This window comes from Emydura macquarii, unplaced genomic scaffold (genome assembly GCF_026122565.2).
Source record: "Emydura macquarii macquarii isolate MOO-44397 ecotype Brisbane River unplaced genomic scaffold, CSIRO-AGI_Emac_v2 contig_2205, whole genome shotgun sequence".
Classification (NCBI taxonomy): Eukaryota; Metazoa; Chordata; order Testudines; family Chelidae; genus Emydura; species Emydura macquarii.
Window position 1 is genome coordinate 36016555 of NW_027132342.1, and position 26893 is coordinate 36043447.

The window sequence follows — 26893 nt, forward strand, 5'->3', positions numbered from 1 at the left end:
TTTTAAGAAATCAAGTACAAACTTCTCTAGCAATGTGTATTTAATACAATATGCCAGGCAGTTGTATCCTTCGTTGGTTATTGTTCTGAAAAATAGTTTGTTTAATAACAAAATAAATGACTAGATTTCTCAACCCTCTCTTCCTCCTCTCTGCAAGAAGCTCAGTGTTAAAATATTGGCAGCATATCATTGACTCAAAATAGATGAAGGTCAAGTTTGATGTAAATATGTACCAGACATACCCTTTTCCACTCTGGATGAACCCATTTAAATAAGTTTGATCTTCAGCCAATTGAACAAAATGTCTCTAATTTAAGGTACAAAAGCAATGTGTACAGGCTGAAAATTTGATTAAAAACCTCTCTTAGAATGTGATATTTACGGTGGTTATGAAAGTTTACATTGGAAATCTTTGGAAGCAAAAGAAGGAAGACAAGAAAAGTAGCACTGAAGAATAAGTCTTTACACAGAGATTACCAAAAACTATCAAATTATTTTTAGAAGAAAATAAAGACAACATCATGAGCTAGCATCATCTCCGCACTGGAGAGCCATCTCAGTCAGGCAAGATTAAATTATACATGCAGTTATTTGTAACTTACCACTGAGAAATCAAAGTTAAACCTCATGTGCCATAAATGTCAAATATCTGGATCGACAGAAAAGAGAATTTTGATAGTGTCATGAGACAGAGTCAGTAAGGTATGTCAAGAAGTATAAAAGAATTGTGAAATTGGTTATCTTTAGCATTTTAATGAAATATGGTCTGGAGATTACTGACCAGTAATTAATAAATACAGATCTGAAACTAATGTGATTTTTCCGTGAATGAGGGAGGCTGAAGTGACAGTGTCTGATCCAATGAAAGAAAAACAACCAAGATCACACTGTCTTTGACATGTGCATGCCAGGTTGTTGACTTCATCATGTAGAGGTGCAAGTCCTACTTATTTGTTCTTTTAAAGGCAGGAATAGTTGTAACTATGCTGAGATAGGTAGTAAAAAAATACTAATAATCTTTTACTTGAACTGCTTTTCTGAACAGAGATTTTTTCCACAAAATTGTATGTACAATCCCCAACCAGAAACCCCCCCCTACAGATAAGTTACAGCTTCCACTTTACAGAAGAAGTGGGACTGATAAACACTATGGAGGGGGTGGAGATTAAAGATAATCTAGGCATCTCAGTTTTTAATAAGGATAATGAAGATTTTAGGGGTTGTGACAGGGTGGCTAATGGAAATGAGGATATGGAAATAGAAATTACCACAGCAAAGGTAGAAGTCAAACTCAAACAGCTTAATGGGACCAAATCGGGGCCTAGATATTCTCCATCCAAGAATACTAAAGGAACTGGCCCTGAAATTGCAAGTCCAATAGCAAGGACTTTTAATGAATCTGTAAACTCTGGAGTTTTACCCTATGACTGGAGAATAGCCTATTTTTAAGAAAGTGATCCAGGAAACTACAGACCTGTTAGTTTGATCTCAAGGTCTTGGAAGACATTTTGAAAGAGAAAGTACATAAGGACCGTTGTGAGAATTGACAATAATGAGTAAGACCCTCACTGTTCAGAGGTCTCTGTTAATACCTTAGAGATAATGGTAATTGGGATAAAATACTACATAGTTCCACAAAAGGCAGATTATGCCAGACCAACCTGACCTCTTTCTTTGAGAAGATAAGTGATTTTTTAGACAAAGGAAATGCAGTAGATCTAATCTACCTGGATTTCAGTAAGGCATGTGATACAGTTCCACATGGGAAATTATTGGGGAATTGGAGAAGATGGGGATCAACACAAGAATTGAAAGATGGGTAAGGAACTGGTTAAAGGGGAGACTACAATGGGCCATACTGAAAGGTGAACCTCAAGCTGGTGGGAGGTTACTGGTGGAGTTCCTCAGGGATCAGTCTTGGGTCCAATCTTATTTAACATTTTCATTAATGTTTCATTTCATTCATTCAAAAAGTGGGACTGTGCTAATAAAATTTGTGGATGACACAAAGTTGGGAGTTATTGCCAATATGGAGGAGGACCAGAATATCATACAAGAAGATCTGGATGACTTTGAAAACTGGAGTAAAAGAAACGGGATGAAATTTAATAGTGTAAAGTGCAAGGTCATGTACTAACAATATTTTTTTGCTATAAGCTGTGGATGTAGCAGTTTCAAGCAACAGAGGAAGAGAAAGACCTCAGGATGACTATGGGCTGCCAATGTGATGTGACCATGAAAAAAGTTAATACAATCCTAGGATGCATAAGGTATCATATTTCCAGTAGAGATAGGAAGGTGTTAGTACCATCATACAAAGCACTAGTGAGACCTCATTTGGAATACTGGGCACAATTCTGATCTCCCATGTTTAAAAAAGATTAATTCAAACTGGTACAGGGGCAGAGAAGAGTTACTTGGATGATCAGAGGAATGAAGAACTTACCTTGCAAGAGGAGACTTAAGGATCTTGGCTTGTTTAGCCTAACAAAACAAGTGCTGAGGGGAGATGTTTGTTCTCTGTAAATACATTGAAGGGTTAAACACCAAGGAGGGAAAGGAGTTATTTAAGTTAAGTGCCAATGTTGGCCCTAGATAAATGGATAATGGCCATCAAGAAATTTAGGCTTGAAATCAGAAGACATCTAACCATCAGAGGACTGAAGTTCTAGGACAGCCTCCCAAGAGGGGACAGTGGAGGTAAATAACCTAAATAGTTTCAAGACTGAGCCTGATTATGTAGGGGATCCTGTGATGAGATTGTGTACAATGGCATGTGGCTCATCTGCAACTGATAATAGCAAATATATCCAAGGGCTGGAGCTGGGACACTAGATGGCTCTGAGTTACTACAGAGAATTCATTTCCAGGTGTCTGGCTGATGGGTCTAACTGATTGCCATATTTGGGGTCAGGAAGGAATCTTTCCCCATGTTATGTCGGCAGAGACCCTGGGTTTGTTTTTTCTTGCCTTCCCCTGCAGTGTGGGACATGGGTCACTTGTTGGTTTAAAATAAAGTAAATGGTGGATTCTTTGTAACTTGATGTCTTTATATCATGATTTGAGGACTGAAATAACTCAACCAGAGGTTATACCTATATTTAAGGAATGAGTGGATGAGGTTCCGTGGCCTGTGATGTGCAGATCAGACCAGGTAATCACGAGGTTCCCTTCTGGCCTTAAGGTCTATAAGCTGCAACACAAAACAAGGAAAGCAAAGAAATTCAAAAGTTAAAGCTTTCTTGATTCATGGATCACATATCCAATAAACTCCTGTAGTTCCCTTGGGATTTTTATGGTAAGTCATTGTTAGGGTCAATCCTGCTGCCACATGTACATACACACTAAGTCTTTATGCAAAATACCTTTGAATTTTTTTTAAATGTAAAAATGTTCCTAGGAGTGTGTAGTTACCTAGTTTAAAGTCACAACAGTGTGTTGGTTATTTAATATTTCAAAATGTCAAAAGTTAATAAACCTAACACTATATGTGCTTAATTTCCTATTTTAAAGTGAAAATATTCCGTGAATTAAAATGAAGCATATTGCACCAGTAAATTTGCAGTTATAGGGTATAAAGTCTTTAAATCATGATTTGAGGACTTCAGTAACTCAGCCAGAGGTGAAGGGGTATATTAAAGGAGTGGGTGGGTGCGCACACACGCACACACAGTTTCAGGGCTGCGTCCTCATGTCAGAATTAATTTATACCATGGAGTTGAAAACCCTGTGAAAATTGGGTTTATAATGGAAAATTTGACATAGCCACTAATTTCAGATTTAGAGCCCATGGACAATAGACAAAATATTATCAGCCCGTCATTTGTTTTAATGGCTACATTCTCAACAAAGAAAAATGTGACTTCTGGGGCACTTGGCAAGCACTGCATTTGAAAATGTGTCTAGAAAAGTATGTTTGCCAACTGAAGAAAAAGCTAAGAAGCAGAAGATAAATTAAATAGCAGAGAATAATCAATCAAGGTGCTAAAATGATAGACGACAACTAAACAGAAGCCCCAGGGAAGTATGTAGACAGCCATTTTGCAAAATTAGGTTGCATAACTAGTATATCTCAAAGCACTACAGAATCTAAATCTATGTCTGAGGTTTCTCAGCTGAAAATGTAATGCTGTATCTGTAATATCATATACAGAAAGGTGATGAGGGAAGGAAAACAGAGTTTTTGTGCAGAAGATTTCATGAGCAGGCAAGTCATGAGGAATGTACTGCTTTCACCAGTTCTAATAAGACAACAAAATGAGGGGGAAAATAAATAAATCATATTATTCTATGTAAATGCTATATCCTGCACTAACAAAACATTTGTACTTTTGTAGAAATTATGTAAAACCAATTTATGTGAGAACACTATGGAGTAAGTCAGGTAGTGTGAGTATTAGAATGAATTATTTTATCCCTAGATGTAGTATACGCACACAAGTCTTGATGGGCAATCAGAAAACTAAGAGCATAGGGAATGAGTCTGACTGCATGCTGCTTCTAGATTTTAAATCATGTATATTATTTTAATGAAACATAACATTATCATGATTGTCTTGAATGATTCAGAAAGCACTGATGCATTTTTTTCAAATCTTTATAAATTCATCTTATACAAAATTGATCATTCCAAAATCAAAACATTGGCTTCTCATGGGATCTGTTCATTTGGATATTTGTTTCTTGGACCAATATATGAATGTTCTATAATATGGTAGCTTTCAGAACAGATGTTAGAGTAAACACCACACTGTAATTCTGGGTGTTCCTGAGCTAATAAGTAAAACACGAATTCAATTCCTCTAGAAGTAATGGAGTGAAACTGCCCGTGCAATTATTTTCAGTAGGATAAGTCCACTTTGATCTCATTGTAGCAGATGATAGTTCCACCAAGCTCCTCATGCACGGATTGTTGAATTGAGCAGTCTCCTAATTTATATTATATTACATAAATTTGTCTTTATTATGCATGAATAATGGAAAAAACCCTGTCATTAAACAGACAGCCATTAAAAACCATCAAAGCTGTCAATTACATGATAAACCAAAATATGTGTAATGACAGATGAAATCTGATTGCAGTTAAATGTGTAAGGATGATGAACACCTCTTGTGGTACACATATTGCAACATTCTTTTCTTGCTCCACAGCCAGACAATTTTGAACTTTTTAAATACCAAAGCCAAATGACAAAGGCTGTTGCATTTTAAATGAAGATGGTAAAAGTTAAAAATCACAAAATAGTTTATATTTCACTTTTATTTTACTTCTCTTATTTATAACTGGGGGATCTTAAAATTAAGTACTCTGCTTTCCCTAGGGCTTTCTCTCTTCCCCTTTTGGCAAATCATTCCCTCTCCCCCCTTACTTTGGTTGCTAAGCTTTTTAAGCAAAGACTAAAATGGCTGCCCTTTCCAAGATCTTTTTCTGTCTTTGCATGAACTCTCATTAAAATAAACAGAAATGAGCAGAGCTCTAGGAAGAGCATTAGAGCCTGATCCAGCTCCCACTGAAGTCAGTGGAGTCACTGAAGTGAAGATGGGAAATTAATCAGCCCCTTAGATATCACTAGTTCTATTGCAAGCAATCAAAGATGTAACAATGATATGGTTGTGATCTTTTAAACTCTAGGCAACACAATGGTCATACATAGGGATTTTAAAAAAATAATATGTTAACTTCAATGTTAATAGGATAATTAGCTTTAATGGGACTTAAGCACATGCTTAATTTAAGTACTTGCTTAAGTGCTGTCTTGAATACAGATGCTCTTCTTAAGCAGAGCTTTATAGATTTGGAGGACATTATTCCTATATTACAAATCTACTGAACAAGACTACATCATAATCTTACCTGAGACACTCCTAAAAATACACTTCTGCTTACACTTTTAACAACAACAAAAACCCATTGGAGACACATAGATTAGACATACGCCTGCCTAAACAAAGAAGTGCATAATTGTACATTCATAACCTGTGATTTTCCTTGCTCATCTACCTTGCTAGCGTGTATTATATCTTCAATGGTCTGTCATCAAGCCCCTAATCTTGCAATCATATGTACACTGGTAGAACAGGCACAGGTGTGCAGCTGCATTGAAGTCAACAGGGCTACATGCAAACACAGGGATATGCTCATGCAGATCCATTTGTAAGTTTAGGACCTGATCCAAAGCCCACTGAAGTCAATGGGAGTTAGGAAAGCATCCAGATTCAGGACAGCACTTCAGCAAATCCTTAACTTTGGGATGTAAATATTTGCCAGAAATTAAGCACATCTTTAAGGGTTTTCCTGAACTAAGGCCTTAGGCTATATAACTGAAGAAGTGTGTCTTCTGTGCATTTTCTGGGCACCTACAAGTGCACTGTTAGCTGACATCAACATAATTTAAAATTATGTCACATTTTGTAACTAAGCAAGTTGAGCATTTAATGCAATATTCATTGTATTCCTCCATTTTTGAGATAAGGTCTGTGGTTTTGCACCTTAACTCTAGAAGTTTCAAGATCTATTTTGAATTTTGAGAAATCGGTGAGAAATAAAAAAATACTTTAAAATGGTAATATATAATTTATTATCGCAGGTCAAATGAATAACAATGTACTAGTGTATAAGGAATGTACAATTCATGTGAAAAACATTAAGCTGAATGGTGCAAAGCTAATGTGAGTTGAATTTATTCTATATGGCTGCATATATAGCCTGATCAAGTTAGTAATGTGGCTTATTACAGATGATGGGTGAGAGAGAAAAATAATTTCATTACTACGTTTTGTTTAATTTCTAATATATACTCAGAAGCGGGTGTTAAATAATCACTGTATTTTTCCATGTCTGTAATTATATATTCATGGATAGGGCATTTGTATTCTATAACCATAATATCACATCTGATAAATTAACTAATGGATACTCTGAAAAGATTCCATCACCCTATTCGGCCGGCAGGAGGGAAGGAATTTGTATGTGATGGAGCACCAGTAAAATTTGATTAATTTATTCTCCATGTACACAAATAAATCCAGACTCTTTTGAAATAGCAGTTTTATTTAAAAAGTTCTGGCCAGTTGGCAGAGGAAGGCAGGTAAGGAGGACTTGTGTGAATATGTGCATTTGTAGGGAGGATAGAGAAATTCACCTTCTATACACAGAAATATAGTGGCTCAGGAAATTTCTTGTTATGCATAAACCATTTATGTAATACAAAATACTAGGGAGTAGCTAAAATCCATGTTCACCTTTATCAATGATCTGCTGCTAGAACCTAAGCGCTTGAGGCAAAATTATAATTGATTTATCTGCACCTTTTCCAATGTCAAAAAACGATCGTTTTGCAGGTCAAACTTCAAATACAAATTGCAGCAGCTCATCCATATTTCATGTTTTGCAATCCTCCTCAACTTCCTTAGATATAGGTGTGAGAACTTACTCACTGCATTATCTGGTTTCTTTGACACATAACCTCTATCTCACATCACACTGGAAACTCAACATTTTGTCTAGTTTAGGACACTAGTACAGCTTGTAATTTCAATTTTACCCATAGTGGTTGATTTGTATTCTATAATATTTTAACCTGAAACATATTAAGAGCCAACTCTGTGAGGAGGAAGATAGGATGATTTTTGGGTGGGAGTGTGTGGTGAGAAGCTAGGAAGTGAGGTTATGGGTTGTTGTGTGGCTATATGGTGGGAGGGGGAATTGCTAGGGGTTTTGATCAATAGAAAATAGGGAAAAATGATTGCAAGAAAGAGTAAAATTTGGGGTGAATTGACTAAAGTTGCAGGGAATGAACAAAGTGTAAAAAAATTAATATATTTTGAAAGAATAATAAAAATATATTTAGTACAGTTAAAAATGGAAAATAAGACAAGAGCTAAAGGTTGGGTGCAATTATAATAGTGGTTGATAGATAAACGTTTACCAACACACAGTGAAAGCATGTCTATGCCTCAGGGAGCTTATCTTTTAAACAGAAAACAACATTTTTTTAAAGTGCCTACTGGTGCCTACTGGTATACTTTTGGGTGCTATCTGAACAACAGGAAAGATAGAACTTAAGGTTTTCAAAGATGTATTACACTTGACTCAGCATTAACAAAATGTCACACACTTCCTTTCATGGTGTCAGTGATTAACTGAATCTTAAAACCATTTCCTGAACCTGGGTACATCCAGAGATCAAGGGCTGTATTATGGCTTTTAAAAATTACATATAACTTCCCCCCATGCCTCCTAAGGATCTTCTGTGTAGTCAACGTATATTGGCCACACAGTGTTGCTGAAGTCTTCACAATACACAATACAATGATTCTATTATATTCTATATAGGATTATACAACAAACTAGTTATCTGAATAGTGATTTCAAATATGACAATGAAATCTCTCATTTCTATAATACAGCATACAAAGTGTAGTATAGAACAGTATGTGCCTTATGTACAATACATACTGTACACAATATTCTGCCCCAAAGAGGTGGCCTCTACTATTGCATAATGCACAGTAGCTGTTTGGATTGAACTGTAAATAGAAATGTTTTAAACACATTTTTTATGCTCTCAGAGAGTTGTCTTCTCTGATACCGAAAGATACAGGACCACTATACCTTTTGCTACTTCCTGAAAAGAACACTATTGAGGATTGGAAATGAAAGCACTGTCTGCATTTTTTTCATGTCACAATTTGTACTTCATCACCAACTTGAAAAAGTCTTTTAAAAGAAGATACCAATAATATCCACAGACACCATGGTTCATTGTTGGATCCCTGCAGACATTTTAATTTCCTAATGCATTTTGAAGCAGTAGAAATCAAAGACTAATCTTTACAGAACAGCTGTACATTTTAAGCTTGTAGGTGACTATGTCAGCATTTTGTGGTTCTGAATTAATGACTAAATAGCTAACATGAGCCCACAGAACTCTCTCCTCACCCTGTCCACAATGAATGAACTGTTTATAATAAACCCAAAAGCCAACTATTGTTTTATCACTAAACTACATGGAATCCCAGATTTGACCAGTAATTGACCAATTATTATTACTTTGCTAACTTTCAGTGTTACAACAATGCAGTTTTGTTAAAAAAAAAAAAAACCAGCAACACCAATATTTTCATTATGTGCTGACATAAAGATACATTGCCTGGATTATCATAATCTTATCTAAGAAGATTATATGATAAATAAATAAAAATCCACTCTAGTGAAATGAAATTGAAATTGCTTACTACACTAATTTCTTACACAGGTAGAAGAAAGGCAAACGTGGAAAGTTACCTACAGTAAGGTTAAAAAACAATATTCAGCTTTATAGTGTGTAATCAAACTACTTACTGTTCACAATACAGATTCTGCAATCAACAATTTTCTTTGTTCATTCAGGATTCCAAGTTTCTGTAAGAAAAACATTAATTTGATTTCTCATATACATAAAACAAATTGTTTAGTTTATTTCATGTCACAGGTTCACCCTTTTTAATTTAACTTGTGTACGCACTAAGGATATGTCTACACCACAAATGCAGGTGTCATTGCAACCTGGTTGGCATACCCAACATTAGCTTAGATTTAGATAGTACTAATTTTGCTAGCTTTAACAACAGCAGTGAAGGTAAGACAGTACAGACCTTGGTGTGGACCAGCAACCCGAGAACATACACAGTGTCTCTAGTGGGCTTGGGTGACTAGGTCGTGTCACCACATCTTTACTATCACTGTTACCCATGCCAGCTAAATCAAAGCTACCATGGTATTTGTACCCATGCTCCAAACACAGCTTCATTTACAGCGTAGACATACCTGAAGATTTATTGCCCAGGTTTCCCATGGGATGGGACAGAGTGGGAGGAAAATCTTCAGGGATCCCTTTTCAAAGATTCCTTTGAATCCAGTGGTCACAACTCTTTTATCCTGCAGTAGAAGCAGGGAGTTCGGCCCCCAGAACCCATGGATTGTCCAATATCTTCTGAAATCTGGGCTTCTGAGGCACTCCTGAGGCTTTCCCCAACTCTTATTTTGACAGGCCTTCATCTAGAGGCAATGGCCTCTGGAATTCCATTTAAAATTCACACCTGGACTGTATTAACTCTTGAACAGGGTCCCCATGAAAGTGAAGAGGCGAGAGGAAACAGTGTATGTCCCCAGTTACTGCCACAGTCTTCTCTCTTCCTTACCAGAGGAAGAGTGGGGAAAATGCTGTAGGGATGCCTCATGCCTCACCCCACCTCGTCATGCAATCAGTTATCATGATAAGCAGTGATCACAGCATACCAGCTGCCCGACCACTGTTGAGTGTTTTATAGGCATCGCAACAGAGATGAATCTGGAGGAACATGACATAGTGGCTTTACAGTTTGTTACAAGAAGCAATCCTCATTCATAACAGCAGCATGGTGAAAATGTGACGGTGTCTGAGGGAAAATTGGAGTGATAGGTAAAGGCAGGCATCATTGGCAGAACTCGATGGTGGCTAGCATAAGAGACAAAATGTAGGGCAGGGCCAAGCTGTAAAGGAACTTAAAAGTCAAGAGGTGAAATTTGTTTGATGCAGTGGAGAAGGGGAAGCCAAGTGGAGGGTTACAAAGAGGTAAATATAGTTTTACTTTTATGTCAGCGTTTCTACACCGGCAGTACATAGGGCTGGACTCTTCGAAAACTTCTAAACTGTATTGTACCAATCCTTAGCATATTTAAAAAAATATATAAATTGTGATTCCCTCCACCATCCCACTCCAAATTAGTTAACCCTGCAAATATGTTTTATGACGCAATTAGCAAGGGACTCAGTACGTAAATTATTCTAAATCTGCTTTTCACCCTTTTTTTATTAAAATATTAATTTTAGCTCCTGTGCTTTTCTTCCAGTCATTGTGGTGCCCCAGAAACCATTTTTTCACACGTCATAGCTAGAGAGACTGGTTGGACAATGGAGCTGGATGGTTGACTTACGTATTGAAAAAGAAATTGTAGGCTTTGGGATAAAACATTAAAAAAAAATTCAAAACAATATATTTTAGCTGCTCCATCTAGCAGAGTCTCTGGTATCTATGATATGACAAAATGATGGGAAGTTCTGCAGCAATAAAGCAATAGAGAATTGACTGGGAGGCTTATAGGAGACCATAATTTCAAAAAGAAGAGGTTATGTTTACAATAATATAGGTGCTGATGAAACACATAGCTGTGGGATTAACTAATTTCCTCCCCAGATTTTTTAATTCATCCGTGAATAATCTCATGCAGGCATACAGAACAATCACTTTGGTCATCCTTAGATACAATATAAATTCTGTTGATTCTGCCATTGCAGGGCCTAATCCAGATTCCTAACCTCAGCTTCTTATTTCTGCAGTGGGCTGAACCAAACCTCTAGATCAATCTTTAGTTCAAACCCTCCAAAATTTGAGGATTTGAAATTCAGACCCAAATCTGAACCTTCCCAAATTGTAGAACATTCACATTTGGCTCATTTTAAAGGTATGCTTCAGCTAGGAATTCTGATCCAAAACAGCTCTGGTGTTCAGATCCAGGGTTTTCGTCCAGGTCCATCTGTACATTTAGTATTAGAATAGCAATAATGACAGAGCCTCAAAGAAATTAACACACACAGTCACACCTGTTCTTTTGTATACTGTCTTAGGTCTTACTCTGTTTATATAAGCTGTCTGTGTCAAGCTGTGTCATATTATTACTAAGTGTCTCAGATGAAAACTATTTCTCTGACATTCTCTGTCTTTATGGTAAAAAGAAAGTTATAAAAATATAGATCCCTACTTCAGTATTAATTGAAAAGGACTAAATAAAAATATAGGCCATGCCCAGACAACAGAAAAAAAGTGAAACAAAATTATGCAGCATCATGATCAAGTCATGTAGTTTATTAAGTGAAAAATAAATAGAGCCTGCCTACCTTCTTTGGTGTTGGCAGAGGGAGTTTCCCTGAAAGTAGTAAAGGTACACAGACGAGGCTACAGTTTTTGACATATTAACCTACTTGAATAAATAATTAAAAAAAAAATCAGACACAATGACCAGAAATCTGTGCCTAGACTAAATACTGAATTTTTTTCTCAAAGTCACTATCAGGGTTCAGAAATACAATAGAGATACAAAATAAATAAAATACATAATTGTAAAAGAAAGCTAAAAAATGACTTTACAATGGGAGCTCCTCTGTGCTTCTATTGATTACTATTAAACAGAATATTTTTGATGAGATGTGCTGGAAGATTAATTTAGTGAGCTTTAGTTATGGGCTCCTGGGGGTCTTCAGTGCGAAAGATCTCCTGCAGTGACAACTACATTTCCAAAGCTACAGATGTAGCATCTGTCACACTAGTCTTTTGCGCGACTTGGTTCCATTTCAAAGGCATTTGAAAGGACACAATTTCTAATGAAAGCTCTTAGAAACACCAGCAGAATAAATACATTTAGATATGTTTGGCTGCATTTTACAATATCTCTTTGAAGCATAATCTATATTGTACATATGGTGTCTACAAAAAACTTCAGGGTACTAAATAGTCACGTAAATAACCTGCAACTTCTATTTCACTTACTCATGATTACTCACCCAACAAAATAAAGTCATTTTGGATCTCATTCTAACTCCTCCATCTCCAGTTACATGGAGTAGTACCCTACTATGAGAACAGTTTCATTAAGTAAGGGGATCAAAATTGGACCACAAAAATAAACCTTGTCCAATATACCAATTATGTCGATATAGAGTGAAATCCTAACCCATTGGCAAGGGGAGTTCAATTGAGCCAGAATGTCACCTATAATTTTTTTGATGAGCAGGATTTTGTTTTGTTTTAAATAATTTAAATAGACTGGAACTTGTTACTGGAGACATGGAACCCTCTACATTATAAAAACATTAGTAAACTAGCCCCCTTCTATTTTATACTTCATTCTTCATGGGAGACCTGCTTTCAAAACAGTAGCTGTGTAGTAATTAAACATTTTTTGAGACTTGTTGGACCATCTGTGACTATTTTATTTCATTACTGTTTTGTACATACAACTCCCTAGAGATGAATGGGGAAGTCTGTTCTGTATGGAGAGAACAATTTGGATCTCCTTAAATTTTTGCATCAATATGCACAGGTTCTGCTTAGTTTATTGTGTATTTACATATCTATTCTTTTGAACATTCGGAATATTTTCCAAACTGGACTTTTTTTATTTTGGGATAATAAAGTAATGGCAGCATATGACAGATTTGGCTATAATTTGAGCTGCATGTAACTTTTCTTATAAAAAACAGAAGCTACACGAATGTGTATTACCCACTGGAACAACTTACCAAATATTGTGGTGGATTCTCCAACACTGACAATTTTTAAATCAGGACTGGATGTTTTTCTAAAAGATCTGCTCTAGGAATTATTTTAGGGAAGTTCTATGGCCTTTGCTATGTAAAAGGTCAGACTAAATGGTCACAGTGGTTCTTTCTGGCCTTGGTATCCATGAATGCTTCACTTTGGTTTTGTAGTAAATTTGAAACTCAGCTCAGGTTCACTGAGAAGCCTAGGAATTTTTCATTGAACCTGGGCAGATTTATGGTGTTATGTAGATACCAGGTGATTTCAAATTAGTTTCATTTTGAATTTTGGGATTGAAAAACCATGCAAATTGAAACCAAAGTGTGAAATAAAACTGCTTGGCTTTATGAAGCTGGATTTAAAACCTCAAATGCAAATAGTAACTTTAGTTTAATGTCAGCAAAGCAGATGAGAATTTAAAATTATTTTCTCAGTCTGAGAACCTTGGCTACCATCACTGAGAGAGAAAAACAGATTATTTGAAGACTGAAGTTATATTGTATGTTGATTATCTTGTTGATGTTCTTAAGACATAAAACTGGTACCTAGGAAAGCCAAATTAATATTCTGATATATAATATTATGTAGAAAGCTTGTCTGTATCTTAAATCAAAACACATAACCTACATAATTTCCAGTTTCCTGATCTGCAACAAAGTTGTTAAGTGCCTCACATATTTAAATAAAAGTTGCAGTATAGTGCAATTTCAAACTCTTTTCCAATATTCATATTAAAATATTTAAGAAGCTTAATTTGCTTACTATATCTGTAACATTAACTGTAAGTAACACTGATTTTGATGAAGCCTCAAATAAGTCACAGCACAGATCTAAGGATTAGTTTAGCATGGGATTTAAAGCACACACTGTGAATCCCTATACAACCACCACTTAAAACACTATCCATTCAGGCCCAGATGAATTACTATAGCAACAGAATCCCAAATATCAGGTTTGTAAATTACAAAAAATGTAAATTATTGATGAACTCAGAGCTGTCTCTCTTGGACATCCTCCTATTCAGACACCAAACCTTATGGTTAGATTGCAGAGAAAAGGTTGATATGCAATTTCCTCAACACAGTGAGCACTAATCCCAAGGGATTTCATTAAATCTTTGGGCTTAAATTTTTATTCTTGGAACAGCAGTCAGCAAGCAGAGATTACATTAAAACAGGCACTATTCAGGTCATTACTGTCTGAACTCAGGCCTTTAATGTAACTGTTTTTAAATACACACAGGAAAAACAAAGAGACTACATAACACTCATTTAAATTAGTAAATTTTAAATGACAGCATTCACCACCATATAAACAAATGGTAGTCAGTATACAGTAGAAAATAATATCCATGTTACTTTACAAATATGTCAGTACTGCATGGTTGTGGGTGATGACTCAAACAATTTGGTGAGAAAATAATGAAGGGAAGAGAAGTTCAATAGTCATTGCTATGTTGTATACCAAAAATGTGTAGCAAAAAGTGCTTTCCTGCCAGCCTTTCCTTTTCCATCCAGGTTCACCTCTTTACTCCCCTCCTCTCTCAATTGACATGCTGTTCCTCTGCTGTGCATAGCTGGCAGACAGCTACAGCTCCTTCAATAATCTGGTTGGCACACGACTTGTTGCTAGCCACTCCTAAGTGCCAGCCTGCCTCTCTGCCTCCATCCCCACCATTCCAACTTCTCCACTACATGTACTACCCAGAACTCACTCCGCTACCTACCCTTGTGATCTCATTTCTTAAGGTGTTGCTACTGCTGTGTCATACATTTAAAAATGAAATTCCAGACTGAAGGGCTTAGCTTCCTTTTCCTTCATTGTCTTAAAATTATTGGTGCCCCTTAAAATTGTGGCCTGAGCCCAGGCCTCACAGGCAATTTGGTTAATAAGGCCCAACCTCTAAAGCACAACTTAAATATCTTTGTTAATTTCTTTCTGCAGTGGGTAGACTCATTGAACTGGAGCAGCACAGTAGGGACAGAAACCTAGAATGATTCAACGCCCCCATTGCCATCGTAATGGATTTTAATAATGTAGTTTTCTACAACTTCTGATTCATTCTCAGCTTGATCCCAAGTCAAAAGAGCACATCACTGGACAACATACTACTCTGATAACTGAACCATGATAATGCTCGACTCGATACCAGAGCTCCGTGATCAATAAACAATCATAGGAATCAGTGGGCATTACAGTGCTCTCTTTTCATGAGAAAAAAAACCTGTTAATTACTTCACTGACACACCTTTATTTACCCACAAAATCATTCTCATTTTAAGCACTTAAAGTGAAAGCAAAGCTGTGTAGTCAATGATACCGCAGTCACAGATCAGTATTTGAATCCACCACTTAGAATCCCATTCATATGAGGACCCATGTTTATATCTGGGGGTCCTGAAGAGACACCTGAGTTCTGAAACTTTACTATGGCTTTCCCCTTGTATTCAATCTACATCTAGCTTCACTTGCTAGGAGATACCCCAGATACGCACAGATAAAACCATTAGAATGTGCATATTAATGCCAGTAAGTCCTGAGGAGCTTAGGCATCAGAAGTTAACTTCAGTTTTCTTGGTAAAGCTCCCTATGACATCAGTGGAAACGACCAACATTAGTGACAGTACTTTATCAAATCTGAATCCAAACATTTTCTGACATTCTTAGACAAAAAGTCAAAAAGGTGCCACTATCTATTGAATCATTTCCCCATGGAGAATCGTAGAAATAAATCAACTACTTTTCCCTCCACTGCTTCTAAACATAAACTAGGAATAAAAATGGAATCTGACAGGTTTTCTTTGAGTATCTTAGATCTAAAAGAAAATAGTTTTTATCATGAAGTGGATTTCAGAACTCACATTTGGGTTGCTCACCACAATTCTAAATCAAAGCTTTATCAGTATTAAATGAAGGATATTAATCAGTCTTCCAAGTTCTTTCCAGCCAGATAGCATAGATCTTACATTTACTGCTGGTGTATGTTATGCAACTAACTCTAGTTTATCTAACTGCAATCACTTATAAGAACCTCAGTATCTTCGATACTCACTTGGCCGTCTTTCAGTGTTAAGAGGTTCAATATCTAATTGCTTTTATCACAGGACAAAAGAACCAACAACATGCTATGCAATCCACTGTGTGATGTGATTACAAGTTACAAAATGCTGCTGATCTTTTTGTTCAGAAAGTCTGATTTTTTTTATATATATATATATATATATATATATATATATATATATATATATATATATAAAATGTCTACTTTACAACAAAGCATTAATGTAAGACAGCAATTCACCCATAAAAGTCTCTAAAGAGTAGCACCTCAGCAGATCAAGGAATATAATTATATGGGTGAATTGTTTTCATAGCCATATTACACAAAGGGTGACTAAAGACAGCAGCAACTTCAGTCTTCACTGGCAGTTTAGATACATCAGTTCAAATAAAACTATTAAGAGTGAACCAAACAGCTAAGCAGCCACAGTATTACTCTGATGTACACCAGAACAAATGCACTAAAACTAGTGTGGGCTGTTGAAGAGTGACTGGGGTTAAAGTGGCACCCTAAATGTTCTCTCATATATAGCTCCTTTTAATTTTTGCTATTGTTTTAATACTGATGATAGGATTCCTCTTAAAGTGATGATTATGATGATTATGGGTATTTGGCTTAATGGCAAATACATTACAAGTTACTGTAAAACAAAAGGTTGAAAAGAAAAAGAAAAGAAAAGAAAAAGAAAAAAGCTTTAGTAAAGCTATGCCCTTTGCACCAGAAGATGATTTGACCTGTTGTCTCTTCCTGTGTCTGTAGTCATAGTCACCCAGGGGCCATTTATTTAAGACGCTGTGAAAGTCTGCTACCCAATTCATAAACACTAATAGTTTTAAATGGGAGCATATTGAAATTGTTGATAAAACCATTACTTGTAAGTTTCAAAGTGGGCATTCCTATTTTATTTTCAAGCTAAAATAGACAGGGGGTTATTAATCAAATTTACCAAACAAATGATTACTAGCCCTGTATTATTAAATGGACTTAATAGCACCAAAATAGCAAATGGACAGTAATAACAGCATCAGTGAAAGTATTTTAGATCATAATGACCAGACATTTAGAATGATAAATTAATCAGTAATCCTAGTATAGTATTGAAAGATGTTAGCAGTAGTTTTATTGTGTTAGAACTGACTGTAATATTTCCAACCTTGTAAGATTTGTCACCAAAAAAAAAAAAAAAAAAAGGGTCTCTTTGTATTCTCATTATAATTTTTTTTTCAAAAGAACATGAATTCTTATTATGCCAACTTCATTCTTCTTCATTGGAATAAGACATTAGAATATTAATATTCTGCATAATTAGAGGAAAAAGCTATACGGTTTTTTTTACTGGTTTTGCATTTTGATTGGTTGATGGTTCTGCAACTCACAGAAGTTGTAAAACAAGAAAAGAAAAGAACTGACAAGCAGTTAAGAAGACAGGACTTTAAAGAGGTGCCACTGAGGCTTGACAACCTAGTTTTTGTAAAACTGTTACATTTGTTTTGCAAGTCTACTAATGCCACTACCACCTGTTTTCCCCACCTGGCTGGCAGCATGCAAACTTTTATCAGCCATCATCATGGTAATAGGTAAGGCTGAAATTAGCATATAGCACCACTAGAGAAGTAGAGGCTGAGATCAATGTGATTGGTGCTCCACTACTTCTGCTTGAGCACCAGTCACTCGATTTCTGTGCCCGTGCAAAGCTTTTGCCTAGACTTAGATGAGGAGTGCATGAATGGCAGCTCCTGGAAGGCAAAAACGGGCAGGGAAGGAGCAGGGAGAGGGGGAAGAGACAAAGTTTGTAATTGTGTGAAAAACCCATGTAATTTGAGAGCTATGAATAATTAATATAAGTTCAAACTAATGGTGAACTTTTTGGTCAGAGAACAAGTTGCTGAAGCAGATCTAATCTGAACCAGTGAGAGGAGACCTTACATGCCCATGGCCTCCGAAAGTGATTGGATGATATGGCATGTAACCATAGGAGCTTTGGCAGTCTCATTGCTTAAGAAACTGCAGCTGCAGAGTGGCAGCACAGCTGTTCCACAGGTATTTATCTCTTTCCTATGGAGCTACCCCATATACAACCTGACTGGAATTCAGGTTGTGTCCTGGGAAGGAGGGTTGGGCCTAAATGAGTAAAGTTATCAGATCATACAGCTATGGTACTTGATTGTCCTATTGCTGGCAGAAAATAATGTCTTTTGATAAGGCATTTAGACACTGCAGTGCACTACTTTGTCCTACTTAACATTATAATAATTTACAAATAAACACAATTCTTGTAATGCAGATTTTGGGGTGCTAAGGATAAAAATTCCAAATACCATGGACTTCTTTTGTCTTAAAACTAGAGGCAAACACTATGGAGACTAGAGCGTTCAGTCCTAACTTCTTTTATGCAGTTATTACTCTGGACTCTATCCAAAGCGTAGTAGAGAAGCAGCCCATGCAGGCTAAATACAAGCAATTTGTGACAGGATACAACTATACAACAAGCTCTGATTTTGCAAATCCACATGAAAGGACAGTTCAGGAACCATCAAAAACATCTTCAGAAAGTTTGACAGTCCAATCAGAAAGCAACACATCATGCATTGCAATGCATCTAGGTACAGGTGTCTGGAAACAGCAAAAAAGGCAGTTAAGGTTATTGCTCCTTACATAGTTGAGTGAAGAAGAGACATTTTGATAGTGCATTAGGCTACAAAATCATCAGTCTCAACCAGATATTGCCAGAAGACATCTGATAGGGATAGCTGATTTATTCAGCTAAAATAAAATGTGCCGTATTCCATGTTGATATCTCTGTATCAAGGAAAATTCAGACCAGGTCCATTTGAAACTCTAAAAGACATATGGCAAATATTTTAATTGGGCCACTTTCACTAATGATGCTAAAAAATATAGCAAATATAGAAATATTTTGTAAATCTTTGTGGAACTACACATTTGACCTAAACCTCCATTTAATTTATTGTTTCTATTTGTTGTGGGGAAACATTTAATTTAGGTTCTTTACAGTATAGCTACTGACTTTAGCCATTTTATAACTACTGATTTTCACTCAAGTGGCACACTACAGAAGGAGAAAAATCATTGTACTGTCTCCACTGATGTATGGGGTAATTTTCTGAGATTCTTTCTTTGTAATTTGGAAACACATTAACAAAAGCTATAAAACAAAAACAATCTGTACTATCCATAGCACAGAACAGCAAGAAACAAAGATAGAAAATATAACAGATGACTGTATTGTCCAGAGGCAGGTATGTACTCTAGACCAATGCAGAATCACCCTTCAAAATGGGTCTTGTTCATTTCTCCCACTGACAAAGTGATGTTTGGCCATTGTGCACATAGTACTGTAATATGTTCACAAATTAAGTTTCGTTAGCCATTTTAAAAAGGGCTCTTTCTCATACCCCTTTCAGGATGGAAAGGCTACTATTTCTAGAACAGCGAGTGGACAAACTCAAGGGAGCAACCCCTGCAATAATTTCACATAAATAACTTCTACCAGCCTCTTTGTCCAGTTCTTCAGTGGCATCCCTAATATTAAAATCAGTCCAACATGGAGTGAAGATTTTTTTCCCCCTTCTCTCTCCATCTGAGCTTCCAAACTGCTGCTGCTGCCCTCACACCAACTCCAAAAACACCCTCTGCTGGATGTCCCAGAACAGCACAGGGTGGGTGGTGGTGAGGAAAACAAGCCTATAAATGATAGGTAGGCACAAGGGAAAACGGTGTGGTGTGGATGAATGAGTGAGTGAATGAATGAATATGTGGGTGCATGTGAGGGGGAGATTGCATACAGGACTTCACTAAGCAGAGCTGTCATTCCAGCCCCTTTAAAAGCATTTAAAATTGATTTTTGTGTGGGAAAAAATCCCACCATGCAGCATGAGAAGTTTGTGTTTAAAATTACATTTCAGCATCCAGCAAAGAGGAAACATCTGATAAAGATAATCCAGAGAGGGGAAGCCTTTAGTATTTATTTTTTGTAAAAAGGAAATTTGAAGCTGAAGTCAGCAAATCAGTAGATACACTTGCTGAAGTTGGCTGGCATATTTGGTGTTCATATGACTACCATAAATTTCCTTGCAGAGAACACAATTAACTGTTTTAATCAATTTCTACCATCTTCTCTGAAATATGCAGACGGTTTTCTAATCTCAGCTTTCCAGTGATATTAAATATACAGTCATCAAACTAAATGTCTGCTTCTTTTTCCTTTGACAAAGTCAGCTCTCTCTAGGGAAACAGAAATGTGGCTCATGAGGTAAATTTCACCCTACAGAATTCTACAATGCAGTCTGCATATCTTTCACAAAAGTTGTGACACATGGAGATTTTGGGATCCAACAAGAAAAATTCCTTCTTGATCAGAACAATTTGGCAAGAAGGGTTAATAATTAATAATAACTAAACATCTTTGTTCAATTGACTAAGTTTGACAGCACATATCAGTAATTTAAGGCAAAATTACCTCACATTGTACGTATTAAAACAACAATAGAAACCCAAGAAATTCAGAGACAAGATGCTACTGAAAAGAAACAAAAAATCCACTCTATCTCCTTGACTCACCCCCTCCTCTGTCTTATTTCCTCTCTACTCCCCACCTTCTCCATCTTCTCCGCACCTGAGGCTTGGTCTACACCTAAAACTTAGGTCAACCTAGCTACATCACTCAGGGTTGTTCAACATTGTGCCTGTTGATGCAGCTATGTGAACAGAAGAATTTTTCTGTCACCTATCTACCACCTCTTGAGGGGGTAGATTTACTACAACAATGGAAAAACCCCTTCCATTGTTGTAGCAAGTGTCTTATACTATAACACTACAGCAGCATATTTCCAGTGCCACAGCTGTGCCATTGTATTACTTGTAGTGTAGACATACCCCTAGAGTGGGACTTAATAGAATGCTAGACTTGCCTTTAAATGTACAGGAACATCTCCATCAGGGTTCTTTGCACCTCAATGGCTCCTATGGGAAAACACTTTACAAATTATACCTCACAACATCCCTGAGAATAGAATAAATATTTTACAAGAGGGTAAACTGAAGCAGAGAGAAGATAAATGACTTGCCCCAAAATCACTCAGTGGTCTCTGGAATTGGAGCCCAGGTCTGTAGTCCTGTCATTTAACCAATGCACTGCCCTAAGATGTGAGTTTACAATGTGATATAGCAACTTAAAAAAAAAAAAAAAAGAAAAGGCCAATGTGACTTTGGGCTTCACACACACAAGCTTCAGTGCCTGTGACAGGGATAGTTCTCCTTGATATGGGTCTCAAGAGATGACATTTGGAATACTGCGTTCAGTTCTGGGCTCATTGATATCATGAAAAGACTATCTCTGTATTTCCTCCAATTTGTCAAAAGTGATTAGGCACCTGGAAAGATTGATTTATGAGGAAATGTATATAAATGTGGTGGGTAAAAACCAAGGGCAGACACTACAACAGTAAGAATTTGAAGGACAAAACCACCCAAGGATTGAACAGGAATTATTTGAAGTGTCACCTGCAGGTGTAAGTAGGCATAACAGAATGAAATCAGGAAAAAGAAAGTGTAGGTTCAATATCAGAAAAAGCTTCCTTAAGACTAGTAGGCTCTGGAATAGTCTGCCAAGAAAAGTGGTGAAAGCCCTATTGCTTGGGACATTTAAAACTAGACTAAGAAAATCATTAGAAAATGTATTATAGGAACCATTCTTACACTGGAAGTAAGAGGGACTAGCTGACAAATACATTTTTCACTGTTTCAAAAATTTTTCAGTGAGCACTGAGTTGTTATTATGGAGGCGGCATGGTCTGGAAGAATGAGCACAGGGTCGGAAGTCAAGAACCCTGAGCTCTAATCCTGCACTGGCCACTGACTCACTGTGTGACCTTAGTTATGTTACAGCTCACTAAGGAGTTGGGAGGATTAATTAGTTAATGTCTGTACAGTAGTTTGAACATACAAGATCAAGTTTTTAAATATAGCCTTTTAAGCCTTACTAGGTGCCTGGATGGATCAGACTGCAGGACTAGAGATTTAGTTGGTACCAAAAAACTGTTGACTTCAACAGGAACAGAGTTAGATTGACACTGAGACTTTAGAATTCCACCTCTGAATTCTATCATTTGTTTGCAACTGGTTTTGCCTGTGATTCTCAGGCACTTGACTTTGGGAACAAAATTAGAGGCCAGTGAACAATAATTGTGTGTTACCCTAGACCCTCCTCTATCCCTTCGAGTTTTACATCAATTTTTGTCATGTCTTAATTTTGATTGCGAACTCGTATTATATGTTTGTACACAATTTATTGCAATTGGCCTCTAAGCACTATTGTAATGCAAGGTATACAATATTAGTATACATTTATCACTGTCCATTTCTTCACTAGAACCAGCAGAAGCATCTCTTTGCCAATTGTACAATAAAGAAAGAAGGCATTACCAACCTAAAAGTAAATATATTCATGTTAAGGGCAGAGTTTTACACAGTAATATGGGGGAAAGCAGGGTTAAAGAACTGCAGAAGTCTTTAAGCCCGTGGTGCCCAACCTTTTTGGCTCGAGGGCCACAGATATCTTTTTTACAACCCTGAAGGACAACCAGTTCCCGTCAGCAGCCCTCTTCCTTCTCCCCCACTGCAGCCAGATGGAAGGAGTTCAGCAAAGAGGCTACCTCCTGGCTGATTTCTCCTCCCTTTGGCTCGAGCAGGAACCCCAGCACCTAGGGACTCAGGCAGAACGCTTTGCTCTCTGCTGGAGCTGGTGGAGAGAAGCGCTGACCTCCCGTCCCTCTGGCTCCAGCAGAGACTCCAGCGCCTAAGGTCCCAGGTGGAGCGCTTTGCCGTGCTCCCTGCTACAGCCAGGGAAAGGGGAGCGCTCCCATCCCCTTGGCTGCAGCAAGGAGTATGCAACGGTCTTGTAGCTCCTCAGCAACACACTCCACCTGGGTCCTTAGGCAGTGGCTCCCTTCTGCAGCCAGCAGGAAGGGAGTGGCGAGCCACTTTGAAAGACCCTGCGAGCCACTTTTGGCCTATGGGCCAGGGATTGGGAACCATTGCTTTAAGCAATACATGGTTTAACACACCATACTTGCTGAAATGCTTATGCATAATAAAGTGAGCTTGTTACCCACTCTGAATTTCTGTACTTCCTGCATTTAAGTCAGACCCTGTACATTTAAGCTTTCTGCTATGTCATTTCTTGGTAATTTATCAAACAAATTATCTTATATTTTACCCTATTAGAGAATTTACTTTTTGGCTTATTTTAAATGTAATACAGCTAATCTTCTTTAAATGATTACAAATATTGAGAGAGAGAAAAATGTTCACTTTAGATAATATTAAGTGAAATCATTCCAATATTTATACTCACCCCTTCTGATGATGCTCTGTGCAACCCTAAACGTGTTGCTAGCAGGTTGTACTTAGAGGGTTTGTTTTTGTTTTTGAACTAGTCTGCACCAAACAAGGACTGGACAAGTTCCATACATATGTTTTGTTTATGACAAACAAATTACATTTTCACAACTTTGATCTTGAAAATTAATTATCACTATTTAGGATTATAAAGACAGGCACAGTACAGGAGATACACATTAAGTGCCACTTAACATGACAAAAGATGTAGCTGAAATGTTGCCTGTGGGCCACAAAATTTTATGTTGCAACCTATGGCCACTTAACTATTTACATAAGGGTGTAGTCTTTGAAGGCCCTAGATTCCAAAATGTAAGGCTCTATGGATGTGGGGAAAGCAGTGGACGTGATATACCTTGACTTTAGCAAAGCTTTTGATACAGTCTCCCACAGTATTCTTATCAGCAAGTTAAAGAAGTATAGGTTGGATGAATGGACTATAAAATGGAGAGAGAGCTGGCTAGATTATCAGGCTCAATAGGTAGTGATCAATGGCTCTTTGTCTAGCTGGCAGCTGGTCACAAGCGGAGTGCCCTAGGGGTCGGTCTTGGGGCTGGTTTTGTTCAACATCTTCAATAGTGATCTGGAGGATGGGGTAGATTGCACCCTCAGCAAGTTTGCAGATGACACTAAGCTAGGGGGAGTGGTAGATACCCTGGAAGGTAGGGATAGGATACAGAGTGACCTAGAGAAATTGGAGGATTGGGCCAAAAGAAATCTGATGAGGTTCAACAAGGACAAGTGCAGAGTCCTCTACTTACGATGGAAGAATCCAATGCACAGCTACAGACTGGGGACCGACGAGCTAGGCAGCAGTGCTGCAGAAAAGGACCTGGGGTTTACAGTGGATAAGAAGCTGGATATGAGTCGGCAGTGTGCCCTGGTTGCCAAGAAGGCTAATAGCATATTAGGCTGTATTAGTAGGAGTATTGCCAGCAGATCAAGGGAAGTGATTATTCCCCTCTATTTGGCATTGGTGAGGCTGCATTTGGAGTATTGTGTGCAGTTTTGGGCCCTCCATTACAAAAATAATGTGGACAAGTTGGAGAGAGTCCAGCAGAGGGCAACAAAAATGATTAGGGGGCTGGAGCACAAGACTTATGAGGCAGCTGAGGGAACTAGGCTTGTTTAGTCTGCAAAAGACAAGAATGAGGGGGGATTTGATAGCAGCCTTTAACTACCTGAAAGGGGTTCCAGGGAGGATGGAGCTAGGCTATCCTCAGTGGTGGCAGACGACAGGAGCAATGGTCTCAAGTTGCAGTGGGGGAGGTCTAGGTTGGATACTAGGAAAATGTTTTTCACTAAGAGGGTGGTGAAGCACTGGAATGGGTTACCTAGGCGGTGGTGGAATCTCCATCTTTAGAGATTTTTAAGCTGCATCTTGACAAAGCCCTGGCTGGGATGATTTAGCTGAGGTTAGTCCTGCTGTGAGCAAGAGGTTGGACTACATGACTTCCTGAGGTCCCTTCCAACTCTATCATTCTATGATTCTATGGCAGCAGCAGCAGTTTGGTCCCATTTTGTACAAAATAGGTGCAGCCCTTGGGTTCCCAATAAGCATGGAGAGCTATAGAATGGTAGAATTTGGCCAGCCCTGAGTGGTAAAATAGTGCACTCTTCAGATGCCGTGCCACTGATGGCATCAGAATCACAAACAAGTCTTTCAAGCAAATATTTGACATGCAGAGGCTGAGTGACAGTGTGTACCTAATAGGGGTGGGGCTTTTGTCCATCTGGTTTCCCTCCAAAGCATCAAAGAAGGAAAACAAAGAGTGAAGCAAACTACATTTGGCAGTGGCAAGTACTTTATGAGGTGGCAAAGTGCACTCAATTAGCATTTTCTTCAGGAACATGCTAAATTACAGTGTATCTAAATATCTTATTTTGTATAATTAGTATTATCTATATTAGTTGCCACTATATAAGGTGAGGTTTTCCCCTTTATAGTGGTGATTTACATTGTCATTTTGTTTGAAAAAAATAATCATTAACACATTAACAGTCAAGTATATAAACAACAGATAGCATTATGGTATCTACAATGCATTTTGATTACCCATAAGTAGGAAGAATAGTAATACTTTTCTCTATTCTAAAAGTTCCCCAGTGTGCGTTAATGTAGTCCCATTTCAAATAGTACTACATTAATACAAGCTAGAGAACGTAGTACATACCAGCAGGGTCCACACAGGCCAATTAACGAACAACACACTAGTGTGTACTAGAATTTACACCCCACTAGTGCAGACTACCACACCATGTAGACAAGCCCCCAGATGCTAGTGCTATTATGAAATGGTAAAGAATTACAGACGGTGTTACTTTCTTCTGAACAAAGAACCATATTAGAATAAGGATAACAACTATTTTTTCTCTGTACTTCACTGCAAAGCTTCTGCCTAGAATCTTCCCCATCCCCTACCTTCCTGTTACAGGTTTAAATAGGTCATACACATATCGTCCTAACTACTATACGCTTTGAGTTTAGTAGTTGACTAATGTTTTAAAGCATCTAAAATTTCTAAACTACACCTAATTTGTGGCAACAGAAGTAATCATTAAGTAGTGTTTGGAAGGCATTTGAGTTACGTGGCATCTGTACAGGGATGTGTAGATTCATATGAGAGAATTGGAATTTATGAATAATCATATGAATGTAGGTAAGCATAGTGCAGTGAGTGTCAGTAGAGTTTATATTAATTCTATCTAGAAATAGTAGGTTTGATATTTGGACTACACAGGGTTTTTGGGGTTTCTTTTTTTTTTTTTTTTTGATATCCTTGAAGAGTTGGTGGAAGTGTTCTTGAAAATGAGAGACTAAGAAGAATGGCTACAGCAATACATAGTGTATGCAGACACTGGACTAGTTTTCCCAGATTGCTCCTCTGATACATTTTATCCTTTACTTTCAATGCCTGTTATGCTACTAGCCCTCTATTAACAATCTGCCCAATTATTTTTTTGGATTATAAAGTGCTGCTGTTCAAATAATAATCACAGAGTGGCTAGCATAGATCTTGAGAATTTGTATTGTGGTAAAGTCAAGCCAGATGGCCACAGAAGGGCATACCAGGG

The 26893-nt window shown here is 37.4% G+C and overlaps 1 protein-coding gene across 2 annotated transcripts in view; it reads right to left on the reverse strand.

The window, feature by feature from the left end:
- Window positions 1–26893, reverse strand: part of SYT1 (synaptotagmin 1) — a 583887-nt gene that overhangs the window by 276318 nt on the left and 280676 nt on the right. For both annotated transcript variants that reach the window (XM_067559902.1, XM_067559903.1), the window contains one exon: window positions 9344–9403. The gene's annotated coding sequence lies outside the window, so the exon portion shown is untranslated. The remainder of the gene's footprint in view (window positions 1–9343; window positions 9404–26893) is intronic.